This window comes from Sesamum indicum, linkage group LG8 (assembly GCF_000512975.1).
Source record: "Sesamum indicum cultivar Zhongzhi No. 13 linkage group LG8, S_indicum_v1.0, whole genome shotgun sequence".
Lineage (NCBI taxonomy): Eukaryota > Viridiplantae > Streptophyta > Magnoliopsida > Lamiales > Pedaliaceae > Sesamum > Sesamum indicum.
In genome coordinates, this window is record NC_026152.1 from 972,420 (window position 1) to 986,286 (window position 13,867).

Sequence of the window (13,867 nt, forward strand, 5' to 3'; positions counted from 1 at the left end):
ACATCATCAAATTTATTAATTTGGTTGAATCTTTAACAAGTTCTCTGACAGATTTAACTTGACGCTTAGCTTTTTAACCTAATTTCACATGATCACACCACTTTCAACAAATTCCCAGAATCATGGCTTTATTGTTTGAATGTACATGTAACTCCAATCCATAAATCACTAGTGTTCACCAATATATTAAAGAAAAAAATTAAAAAAAAAAAAGAAAAGAGAGAGAGAACAAAGAATCTTCACAAATCCAACCCCATACGAAAATGAAAAATTAAGAAAGTTAATTTTGATTTATTTTTAAGAGTTTGTTTTCAAAATAAAAAGTTGAAAACAAAAAAATTGTATTTACACTTTGAAGATCGAGAACTTATCAATTTTAAGTTAGTACTTCTTAAAAATTTATATTTAAAATATAACATCTAACCAAATGAAGACGAGTGGAGATCCCACACATGTATATTTTTTTAGTAAAAAAGAAAGCAAGAAAGAAAGTGAGATTTGCCATGCCTGTTGTACTCTTGGAGGTACTTGTTGGGATAGTGGTGGTGGAGGGGAAGGCAGAGGTGGTGGAGGTCAAGGCGGGGGTGGTGCCGAAAAATTGAAATTAAGTGGCTCTGGAAAGTGCACACCATTGTCTCTCTCAATTATAGTTTTCATCTACAAGGTGAAATCAAATATATGTTAGATTTTGTAAAAAACTGTAAAATAGAATTGAAAGGTGAATGAAGTTGAATTGTTGAATAAAGATCTGTATTTCTCCCATTATTTGAGTTCTGCTCCATCTTCTCTTGTGTGCACAAAGAATTCTTTGGAGTATGTTGGGGGGGGGGGGGGATACAAACACGACATAAAATGGAGGATATAAAGATAAGATGGTGAGTAAGCAATCGTTGGGAGATTTATTATGTATGTGAGTGTGTGAGTGTGAGTATGAGTGTATGTATGTCAATACATAAAGAGTGAATATGATGAATGTATTTAAAGCAGAACAAAAAATAAAATTCAACATCGACTATGAGTGTATTTATGACACATGAAATTGTGTCCAAATTCGAAATATTTACAGTGTTGCAACAATTTAAATAACATACACTACAAAAAAAAGGCATGATTTGGCATGTATCAGCAAAACGTTCCAAAGCCCGTTTCATATTGAAATGGGTATTGGACCACAGTAGCAACAGAACTTGATAGATTACGTCATAATCCGCATTTCTTATGTGTAGCATATATTCTAGAAGATAAAACCTTTTCCTTTTCTAAATTCAAATTATTTGTGCAATATAAGTGCAAGGTCCACTATTTTTTCATTAGAATTGTTTCTTTCATGATTTACTTATAGTGGATATCAATAAGGTACAATTTAATAAAAAATAGAATAAATTAAAGCAACTTCCAACATCTCAAAAATATATTCAAATTATTCCTCGCATCTTTAAAACACTGAGCAAAATTGCTCCACATTACACAATTCTAGATATAATTAGATCCCGTTCTTTTCTTTGTGAACGTTCTTCATTGCTTGACTGTGTTTGCTCCTGTAAGAATTGAATCTTAATTATTAGTTGATGAAGTAGACGAATAAACATACATGCGACACACTACTTTCAACAAATTTCCAGAATCATGGCTTTATTGTTTGAATGTACATATAACTCCCATCCATAAATCACTAGTGTTCACCAATATACTAAAGAAAAAAGGAAAAAGAAAAGAAAAGAGAGAGAGAACAAAGAATCTTCATGAATCCAACCCCATACAAAATTGAAAAATTAAGAAAGGAAATTTTGAATTATTTTTGTTTTTTTTGAAGAGTTTGTTTGAAATATCAAAGGTGAAAACAAAAAAATTGTATTTACACTTTGAAGATTGAGAACTTACCGATTTTAAGTTAGTACTTCATAAAAATTTATATTTAAAATAAAAGATCCAACCAAATGATGAAGAGTGGAGATCGCACACATGTATATTTTATTAATAAAAAAAAACACAAAGAAAATAAGAAAGAAAGGAAGATCTGCCATGCCTATAGTACTCTTGGAGGTACTTGTTGGGATGATGGTGGTGGGGAAAGCAGAGCTGGTGGAGATGAAGGCGGAGGTGGTACCGGAAAATTGAAATCAAGTGGCTCCGGAAAGAGCACACCATTAACTCTTCAACAACCATAAAAGTTATCTCTCTCAATTACTTTTTCCATCTACAAGGTGAAATTAAATATATGTTAGATTTTGTAAAAAACTGCAAAATAGAATTGAAGGGTGAATGAAATTGAATCGTTAAATAAAGATCTACATTTCTCCCATTATTTGAGCTCTGCCCAATCTTCTCTTGCGTGCACAAAGATTTATTTGGAGTATATAGGGGCGGGGGGAGAGATACAGATTTGATATAAAATGGAGTATACAAAGACAAGAGAGTGAGTAAGCAATTGTACGGTGATTTATTATGTATGTGAATGTGTGAGTGTGAGTGTGAGTGTGACTGTGACTGTATGTGTGTAAATACATAAAGAGTGAATATGATGAATGTATTTAAAGAAGAAAAAACAATAAAATTCAACATCAACGACAACTAAACACAACTTTAATTGCGAATATTAGTGTATTTATGACACATGAAATGGTGTCCAAATTCGGAATATTTACAGTGTTGCAACAATTTAAATAACATACACTACAAAAAATGGCATGTTTTGGCATGTATCAGCACACTGTTTCAAAGCCCGTTTCATATTGAAATGGGTATTGGAATACAGTAGGAACAGAACTTGACAGATGACGTCATGATCCCCATTTTTTATGTGTAGCATTTATGCTAGAAGATAAAATATTTTCCTTTTCTAAATTCAAATTATTTGTGCAATATAAGTGCAAGGTCCACTATTTTTTCATCAGAATTGTTTCTTTCATGATTTACTTATAGTGGATATCAATAAAGTACAACTTAATAAAAAAAAAAATTAATGCAACTTCCAATATCCCCAAAATATATTCAAATTATTCCTCGCATCTTTAAAACATTAAGGAAAATTGCTCTACATTACACAATTCTAGATACAGTTAGATCCCATTCTTTTCTTTGTGAAAGTTCTTCATTGCTTGACCGTGTTTGCTCCTGCAAGAATTGAATCTTAATTATTAATTGATGAAGTAGACGAATAAACATACATGCGACACACTACTTTCAAAAAATTTCCAGAATCATGGATTTATTGTTTGAATGTACATATAACTCCCATCCATAAATCACTATTGTTCACCAATATACTAAAAAAAAAAGGAAAAAAAAAATAAAAGAGAGAGAGAATAAAGAAACTTCACAAATCCAACCCCATACAAAATTGAAAAATTAAGAAAGGCAATTTTGGATTTTTTTGTTTTTTTGAAGAGTTTGTTTGCAATATCAAAGGTGAAAAAAAAAATGTATTTACACTTTGAAAATTGAGAACTACCAATTTTAAGTTAGTACATATTAAAACTTTATATTTAAAATAAAACAACCAACCAAATGAAGAAGAGTGGAGATCGCACACATGTACATTTTATTAGTAACAAAAAAACACAAAGAAAGCAAGAAAGAAAGGATGATCAGACATGCCTGTTGTACTCTTGGAGGTACTTGTTGGAATGATGGTAGTGAAGGGGAAGGCTGAGGTGCGGGTGGGGAAGGCAGAGGTGGTGGAGATGAAGGCGAAAGTGATGCCGGAAAATTGAAATCAAGTGGCTCCGGAAAGAGGACAACATTATCTCTCCAACAGCCATAAAAGTTATCTCTCTCAATTACAGTTTTCATCTACAAGGTGAAATTAAATATATGTTAGAGTTTTTAAAAAACTGCAAAATAGAATTAAAGGTTGAATGAAGTTGAATCGTTGAATAAAGATCAACATTTCTAGCATTATTTGAGTTCTGCTCCATCTTCTCTTCTATGCACAAAGATTTCTTTGGAGTATGTGGGGGGCGGGGGGAGAGATACAGATTTGATATAAAATGGAGGATTCGAAGACAAGAGGGTGAGTAAGCAATCGTTCGTTGATGTATTATGGATGTGAGCATGAGTGTATGTGTGTAAATACATAAAGAGTGAATATGATGAATGTATTTAAAGAAGAACAAAAAATAAAATTCAACACCAACGACAACTAAACACAACTTTAATAGCGAATTTGAGTGTATTTATGACACATGAAATTGTGTCCAAATACGGAATGTTTACAGTGTTGCAACAATTTAAATAACATACACTACAAAAAAAGGCATGATTTGGCACGTATCGGCACACTGTTCCAAAGCCCGTTTCATATTTTAAATGGGTATTGTTAAAAAGTAGGAACAGAACTTGATAGATAACGTCATGATCCCCATTTTTTATGCGTAGCATATATGCTAGAAGATAAAATCTTTTCCTTTTCTAAATTCAAATTATTTGTGCAATATAAGTGCAAGGTCCACTATTTTTTCATCAGAATTGTTTCTTTCATGATTTACTTATAGTGGATATCAATAAAGTACAACTTAATAAAAAAAAAAAGAAAGTAAAGCAACTTTCAATATCTCCAAAATATATTCAAATTATTCCTCGCATATTTAAAACACTGAGCAAAATAGATCTACATTATACAATTCTATATACAGTTAGATCCCGTTCTTTTATTTGTGAAAGTTCTTCATTGGTTGACCGTGTTTGCTCCTGCAGGAATTGAAACTTAATTATTAATTGATAAAGTAGACGAATAAACATACATGCGACACACTGCTTTCAAAAAATTTCCAGAATCATGGCTTTATTGTTTGAATGTAAATATAACTCCCATCCATAAATCACTATTGTTCACCAATATACTAAAAAAAAAAAAGAAAAAAAAAGAAAAGAGAGAGAGAATAAAGAAACTTCACAAATCCAACCCCATACAAAATTGAAAAATTAAGAAAGGCAATTTTGAATTTTTTTGTTTTTTTGAAGAGTTTGTTTGCAATATCAAAGGTAAAAAGAAAAAAAATGTATTTACACTTTGAAGATTGAGAACTACCAATTTTAAGTTAGTACATATTAAAACATTATATTTAAAATAAAAGAACCAACCAAATGAAGAAGAGTGGAGATCGCACACATGTAGATTTTATTAGTAACAAAAAAAACACAAAGAAAACAAGAAAGAAAGGATGATCTTCCATGCCTGTTGTACTTTTGGAGGTACTTGTTGAGATGATGGTAGTGGAGGGGAAGGCTGAGGTGCGGGTGGGGAAGGCATAGGTGGTGGAGATGAAGGCGGAGGTGATGCCGGAAAATTGAAATCAAGTGGCTCCGGAAAGAGGACACCATTAACTCTCCAACAGCAATAAAAGTTATCTCTCTCAATTACAGTTTCAATCTACAAGGTGAAATTAAATATATGTTAGATTTTTTAAAAAACTGCAAAATAGAATTAAAGGTTGAATGAAGTTGAATCGTTGAATAAAGATCTACATTTCTCGCATTATTTGAGTTCTGCTCCATCTTCTCTTCTATGCACAAAGATTTCTTTGGAGTATGTGGGGGGTGGGGGGAGAGATACAGATTTGATATAAAATGGAGGATTCGAAGACAAGAGGGTGAGTAAGCAATTGTTCGTTGATTTATTATGGATGTGAGCGTGAGTGTATGTGTGTAAATACATAAAGAGTGAATATGATGAATGTATTTAAAGAAGAACAAAAAATAAAATTCAACACCAACGACAACTAAACACAACTTTAATAGCGAATTTGAGTGTACTTATGACACATGAAATTGTGTCCAAATACGGAATATTTACAGTGTTGCAATAATTTAAATAACATACACTACAAAAAAAGACATGATTTGGCATGTATCGGCACACTGTTCCAAAGCCCGTTTCATATTAAAATGGGTATTGTTAAACAGTAGGAACAGAACTTGATAGATAACGTCATGATCCCCATTTTTTATGCGTAGTCATCAGAATTGTTTCTTTCATGATTTACTTATAGTGGATATCAATAAAGTACAACTTAATAAAAAAAAAAGAAATTAAAGCAACTTCCAATATCTCCAAAATATATTCAAATTATTTCTCGCATCTTTAAAACACTGAGCAAAATTGCTCTACATTACACAATTCTAGATACAGTTAGATCCCGTTCTTTTCTTTGTGAAAGTTCTTCATTGCTTGACCGCGTTTGCTCCTGCAGGAATTGAATCTTAATTATTAAGTGATGAAGTAGACGAATAAACATACATGTGACACACTACTTTCAAAAAATTTCAAGAATCATGGCTTTATTGTTTGAATGTACATATAACTCCCATCCATAAATCACTATTGTTCACCAATATACTAAAAAAAAAAAGAAAAAAAAAAGAAAAGAGAGAGAGAATAAAGAAACTTCACAAATCCAACCCCTTATAAAATTGAAAAATTAAGAAAGGCAATTTTGAATTTTTTTGTTTTTTTGAAGAGTTTGTTTGCAATATCAAAGGTGAAAAATAAAAAAATGTATTTACACATTGAAGATTGAGAACTACCAATTTTAAATTAGTACATCTTAAAACTTTATATTTAAAATAAAAGAACCAACCAAATGAAGAAGAGTGGAGATCGCACACATGTACATTTTATTAGTAAAAAAAGAAACACAAAGAAAGCAAGAAAGAAAGGATGATCTGCCATGCCTGTTGTACTCTTGGAGGTACTTGTTGGGATGATGGTAGTGGAGGGGAAGGCTTAGGTACGGGTGGGGAAAGCAGAGGTGGTGGAGATGAAGGCGGAGGTGATGCCGGAAAATTGAAATCAAGTGGCTCCGGAAAGAGGACACCATTAACTCTCCAACAGCCATAAAAGTTATCTCTCTCAATTATAGTTTTCATCTACAAGGTGAAATTAAATATATGTTAGATTTTTTAAAAACTGCAAAATAGAATTAAAGGTTGAATGAAGTTGAATCATTGAATAAAGATCTACATTTCTTGCATTATTTGAGTTCTGCTCCATCTTCTCTTCTATGCACAAAGATTTCTTTGGAGTATGTGGGTGGCGGGGGGAGAGATACAGATTTGATATAAAATGGAGGATTCGAAGACAAGAGGGTGAGTAAGCAATCGTTTGTTGATTTATTATAGATGTGAGCGTGAGTGTATGTGTGTAAATACATAAAGAGTGAATATGATGAATGTATTTAAAGAAGAACAAAAAATAAAATTCAACACCAACGACAACTAAACACAACTTTAATAGCGAATTTGAGTGTATTTATGACACATGAAATTGTGTCCAACTACGGAATATTTACAGTGTTGCAACAATTTAAATAACATACACTATAAAAAAAGGCATGATTTGGCACGTATCGGTACACTGTTCCAAAGCCCGTTTCATATTGAAATGGGTATTGTTAAACAGTAGGAACAGAACTTGATAGATAACGTCATGATCCCCATTTTTTATGCGTAGCATATATGCTAGAAGATAAAATCTTTTCCTTTTCTAAATTCAAATTATTTGTGCAATATAAGTGCAAGGTCCACTATTTTTTCATCAGAATTATTTCTTTCATGATTTACTTATAGTGGATATCAATAAAGTACAACTTAATAAAAAAAAAGAAATTAAAGCAACTTCCAATATCTCCAAAATATATTCAAATTATTCCTCGCATCTTTAAACCACTGAGCAAAATTGCTCTATATTACACAATTCTAGATACAGTTAGATCCCGTTCTTTTCTTTGTGAAAGTTTTTCATTGCTTGACCGTGTTTGCTCCTGCAAGAATTGAATCTTAATTATTAGTCGATGAAGTAGACGAATAAACATACATGCGACACACTACTTTCAACAAATTCCCGGAATCATGGCTTTATTGTTTGAATGTACATATAACTACCATCCTTAAATCACTAGTTTTCTCCAATATACTAAAGAAAAAAAGAAACAAAAAAAAGAAAAGAGAGAGAGAACAAAGAATCTTCACATATCCAACCCCATACAAAATTGAAAAATTAAGAAAGGCCATTTTGATTTTTTTTGTTTTTTTGAAGAGTTTGTTTGCAATATCAAAAGTGAAAAATAGAAAAATGTATTTACACTTTGAAGATTGAGAACTACCAATTTTAAGTTAGTACTACTCAAACCTTATATTTAAAATAAAAGAACCAACCAAATGAAGAAGAGTGGATATCTCACACATGGACATTTGTTTAGTAAAAAAAAAAAACACAAAAGAAAGCAAGAAAGAAAGGAAGATCTGTCATGCCTGTTGTACTATTGGAGGTACTTGTTGGGATGATGGTGGTGAAGGGAAAGGCGAAGGTGGTGGTTGGGAAGGCAGAGGTGGTCGAGATGAAGGCAGAGGTGGTGCCGGAAAATTGAAATCAAGTGGCTCCGGAAAGAGCACACCATTAACTCTCCAACAACCATAAAAGTTATCTCTCTCAATTACAGTTTCCATCTATAAGGTGAAATTAAATATATGTTAGATTTTGTAAAAAACTGCAAAATAGAATTGAAGGAACTTGAATCGTTGAATAAAGATCTACATTTCTCCCATTATTTGAGTTCTGCTCCATCTTCTCTTGTGTGCACAAAGATTTCTTTGGAGTATGTGGCGGGCGGGGGAAGAGATACAGATTTGATATAAAATGGAGGATTCGAAGACAAGAGAGTGAGTAAGCGATCGTTCGGTGATTTATTATGTATGTGAGTGTGAGTGTATGTGTGTAATACATAAAGAGTGAATATGATCAATGTATTTAAAGGAGAACAAAAAATAAAATTCAACACCAACGGCAACTAGACACAACTTTAATAGCGAATATGAGTGTATTTATGACTCATGAAATTGTGTCCAAATTCAGAATATTTACAGTGTTGCAACAATTTAAATAACATACACCACAAAAAAAGGCATGATTTGGCACGTATCGGCACATCGTTCCAAAGCCCATTTCATATTGAAATGGGTATTGGAACACAGTAGGAACAGAACTTGATAGAAAACGTCATGATTTCCATTTTTTATGCGTAGCATATATGCTGGAAGATAAAATCTTTTCCTTTTCTAAATTCAATTTATTTGTGCAATATAAGTGCAAGGTCCACTATTTTTTCATCAGAATTGTTTCTTTCATTATTTACTTATAGTGGATATCAATAAGGTACAACTTAATAAAAAAAAAATTAAAGCAACTTCCAATATCTCCAAAATATATTCAAATTATTCCTTGCATCTTTAAACCACTGAGGAAAATTTCTCAACATTATAAAATTCTAGATACAGTTTGATCCCGTTTTTTTCTTTGTGAAAGTCAATATTCTTTGCTCATGCAAAAATTGAATCTTAATTATTAGTTGTTGAAGTAGACGAATAAACATACATGTGACACACTACTTTCAACAAATTTCCAGAATCATGGCTTTATTGTTTGAATGTACATATAACTGCCATCCATAAATCACTAGTGTTCTCCAATATACTAAAGAAAAAAAGAAAGAAAAAAAGAAAACAAAGAGAGAACAAAGAATCTTCACGAATCCAACCCCATACAAAATTGAAAAATTAAGAAAGGCGATTTTGAATTTTTTTTGTTTTTTTGAGTAGCTTGTTTGAAATATCAAAGGTGAAAAAAAAATGTATTTACACTTTGAAGATTGAGAACTCACCAATTTTAAGTTAGTACTACTTAAAAATTTATATTTAAAATAAAAGATCCAACCAAATGAAGAAGAGTGGATATCGCACTCATGTACATTTTATTAGTAAAAAAAAACACAAAGAAAGCAAGAAAGAAAAGGATGATCTGCCATGCTTGTTGTACTCTTGGAGGTACTTGTTAGGATGATGGTAGTGGAGGGGAAGGCGGAGGTGGTGGTGGGGAAGGCATAGGTGGTGGAGATGAAGGCGGAGGTGGTGCCGGAAAATTGAAATCAAGTGGCTCCGGAAAGAGCACACCATTAAATCTCCAACACCCATAAAAGTTATCTCTCTCAATTACAGTTTCCATCTACAAGGTGAAATTAAATATATGTTAGATTTTGTAAAAGCCGGCAAAATAGAATTGAAGGTTGAATGAAGTTGAATCATTGAATAAAGATCTACATTTCTCATACTATTTGAGTTCTGCTCCATCTTCTTTTGTGTGCACAAAGATTTCTTTGCAGTATGTGTGGGACGGGGGAAGAGATACAGATATGATATAAAATGGAGGATACAAAGACAAGAGGGTGAGTAAGCAATCGTTCGGTGATTTATTATGTATGTGAGTGTGTGAGTGTGAGTGTGAGTGTACGTGTGTAAATACATAAAGAGTAAATATGACGAATGTATTTAAAGAAGAACAAAAAATAAAATTCAACATCAACGCAACTAAACACAACTTTAATAGCGAATATGAGTGTATTTATGACTCATGAAATTATGTCCAAATTTGAAATATTTACAGTGTTGCAACAATTTAAATAACATACACCATAAAAAAAGGCATGATTTGGCACGTATCGCAACACCGTTCCAAAGCCCGTTTCATATTGAAATGGGTATTGGAACACATTAGGAACAGAACTTGATAGATAACGTCATGATCCCCATTTTTTATGCGTAGCATATATGCTAGAAGATAAAATCTTTTCTTTTTCTATATTCAAATTATTTGTGCAATATAAGTGCAAGGTCCACTATTTTTTCAATAGAATTGTTTCTTTCATGATTTACTTATAGTGGATGTCAATAAAGTACAACTTAATAAAAAAAAAAAGAAATTAAAGCAACTTCCAATATCTCAAAAATATATTCAAATTATTCCTCGCATCTTTAAACCACTGAGGAAAATTCCTCTACATTACATAATTCTAGATACAGTTAGATCCTGTTCTTTTCTTTGTGAAAGTCAATATTGCTTGACCGTGTTTGCTCCTGCAAGAATTGAATCTTAATTATTAGTTGATGAAGTAGACGAATAAACATACATGCGACACACTATTCCCAGAATCATGGCTTTATTGTTTGAATGTACATATAAATCCCATCCATAAATCACTAGTGTTCACCAATACTAAAGAAAAAAAGAAAATAGAGAGAGAGATCAAAGAATCTTCACAAATCCAACCCCATACAAAATTGAAAAATTAAGAAAGGAAATTTTGAATTATTTTTGTTTTATTGAAGATTTTGTTTGAAATATCAAAGATGAAAACAAAGATTGAGAAGTTATCAATTTTAAGTTAGTACTTCTTAAAACTTTATATTTAAAATAAAAGAAGCAACCAAATGAAGAAGAGTTTAGATCGCACCCATGTACATTTTATTAGTAAAAAAAAAACACAAAAAAGCAAGAAAGAAAGAAAGATCTGTTATGCCTGTTGTACTCTCTGAGGTACTTGTTGGGATGATGGTGGTGGAGGGGAAGGCGGAGGTGGTTGGGGGGAAGGCAGAGGTGGTGGAGATGAAGGCGGAGGTGGTTTCGGGAAATTGAAATCAAGTGGCTCCGGAAAGAGCACACCATTAACTCTCCAACACCCATAAAATTTATCTTTCTCAATTACAGTTTCCATCTATAAGGTGAAATTAAATATATGTTAGATTTTGTAAAAAACTGCAAAATAGAATTGAAGGGTGAATGAAGTTGAATAAATATCTACATTTCTCACATTATTTGAGTTCTACTCCATCTTCTCTTGTGTGTACAAAGATTTCTTTGGAGTATGTGGGGGGCGGGGGAAGAGATCCAGATTTGATATAAAATGGAGGATACAAAGACAAGAGGGTAAGTAAGCAATCGTTCGGTGATTTATTGTGTATGTGAGTGTGTGAGTGTGAGTGTGAGTGTATATGTGTAAATACATAAATACTGAATATGATGAATGTATTTAAAGAAGAACAAAAAATAAAATTCAACAACAACGACAACTAAACACAACTTTAATAGCGCATATAAGTGTATTTATGACACATGAAATTGTGTCCAAATTCGAAATATTAACAGTGTTGCAACAATTTAAATAACACATACTATAAAAAAAGGCATGATTTGGCACGTATCAGCACACCGTTCCAAAGCCCGTTTCATATTAAAATGGGTATTGGAACAAAGTAGGAACAGAACTTGATAGATGACATCATGATCCCCATTTTTTATGTGTAGCATACGTAATAGAAGATAAAATCTTTTCCTTTTCTAAATTAAAATTATTTGTGCAATATAAGTGCAAGATCCACTATTATTTCATCAGAATTGTTTCTTTCATGATTTACTTATAGTGGATATCAATAAAGTACAACTTAATAAAAAAAGACGAAATTAAAGCAACTTCCAATATCTCCAAAATATATTCAAATTATTCCTCGCATATTTAAGAAAATGAGCAAAATTGCTCTACATTACACAATTCTAGATACGGTTAGATCCCGTTCTTTTCTTTGTGAAAGTCCTTCATTGCTTGACTGTGTTTGCTCCTACAAGAATTGAATCTTAATAATTATTTGATGAAGTAGACGAATAAACAAACATGTGACACACTACTTTTAACAAATTCCCAAAATCATGGCTTTATTGTTTGAATGTTCATATAACTCCCATCCATAAATCACTAGTGTACACCAATATACTAAAGAAAAAAAAAATAAAAGAGAGAGAAAACAAAGAATCTTCACAAATCCAAACCCATACAAAATTGAAAAATTAAGAAAAGCAATTTTGAATTTTTTTTGTTTTTTTGAAGAGTTTGTTTTTGAAATATCAAAGGTGAAAACAAAAAATTGTATTTACACTTTGAAGATTGAGAACTTACAAATTTTAAGTTAGTAATTCTTAAAAATTTATATTTAAAATAAAAGATCCAACCAAATGAAGAAGTTTGGAGATCCAACACATGTACATTTTTTTAGTAAAAAAACAAACACAAAGAAACCAAGAAAGAAAGGAAGATCTGCCATGTCGGTTGTACTCCTTGAGGTACTTGTTGGGAAGATGGTGGTGGAGAGGAAGGCGGAGGTGGGAAAAATTGAAATCAAGTGGCTCCGGAAAGAGCACACCATTAACTCTCCAACAGCCATAAAATTTATCTCTCTCAATTACAGTTTTCATCTACAAGGTGAAATTAAATATATGTTAGATTTTGTAAAAAACTGCAAAATAGAATTGAAGGGTGAATGAAATTGAATCGTTGAATAATGATCTACATTTCCTACATTATTTGAGTTATGCTCCATCTTCTCTTGTGTGCACAAAGATTTCTTTGGAGTATGTGGGGGCTAGGGGGAGAGATACAGATTTGATATAAAATGGTGGATACAAAGACAAGAGGGTGAGTAAGCAATCGTACGATGATTTATTATGTATGTCAGTGTGTGAGTGTGAGTGTGAGTGTATGTGTGTAAATACATAAATAATGAATATGATGAATGTATTTAATAAAGAACAAAAAATAAAATTCAACACCAACGACAACTGGACACAACTTTAATAGCGCATATGAGTGTATTTATGACACATGAAATTGTGTCCAAATTCGGAATATTAACAGTGTTGCAACAATTTAAATAACACACACTACAAAAAAAGGCATGATTTGGCATGTATCAGCACACCGTTTCAAAGCCCGTTTCATATTGAAATGGGTATTGGAACACAGTAGGAACAGAACTTGATAGATAACGTAATGATCCCCATTTTTTATGTGTAGCATATATGCTTCAAGATAAAATCTTTTCCTTTTCTAAATTCAAATTATTTGTGCAGTATAAGTGCAAGGTCCAATATTTTTTCATCAGAATTTTTTTTTTCATGATTTACTTATAGTGTATATCAATAAGGCACAACTTAATAAAAAAAAGAAGAAATTAAAGCAACTTCTAATATCTCAAAAATATATTAGAA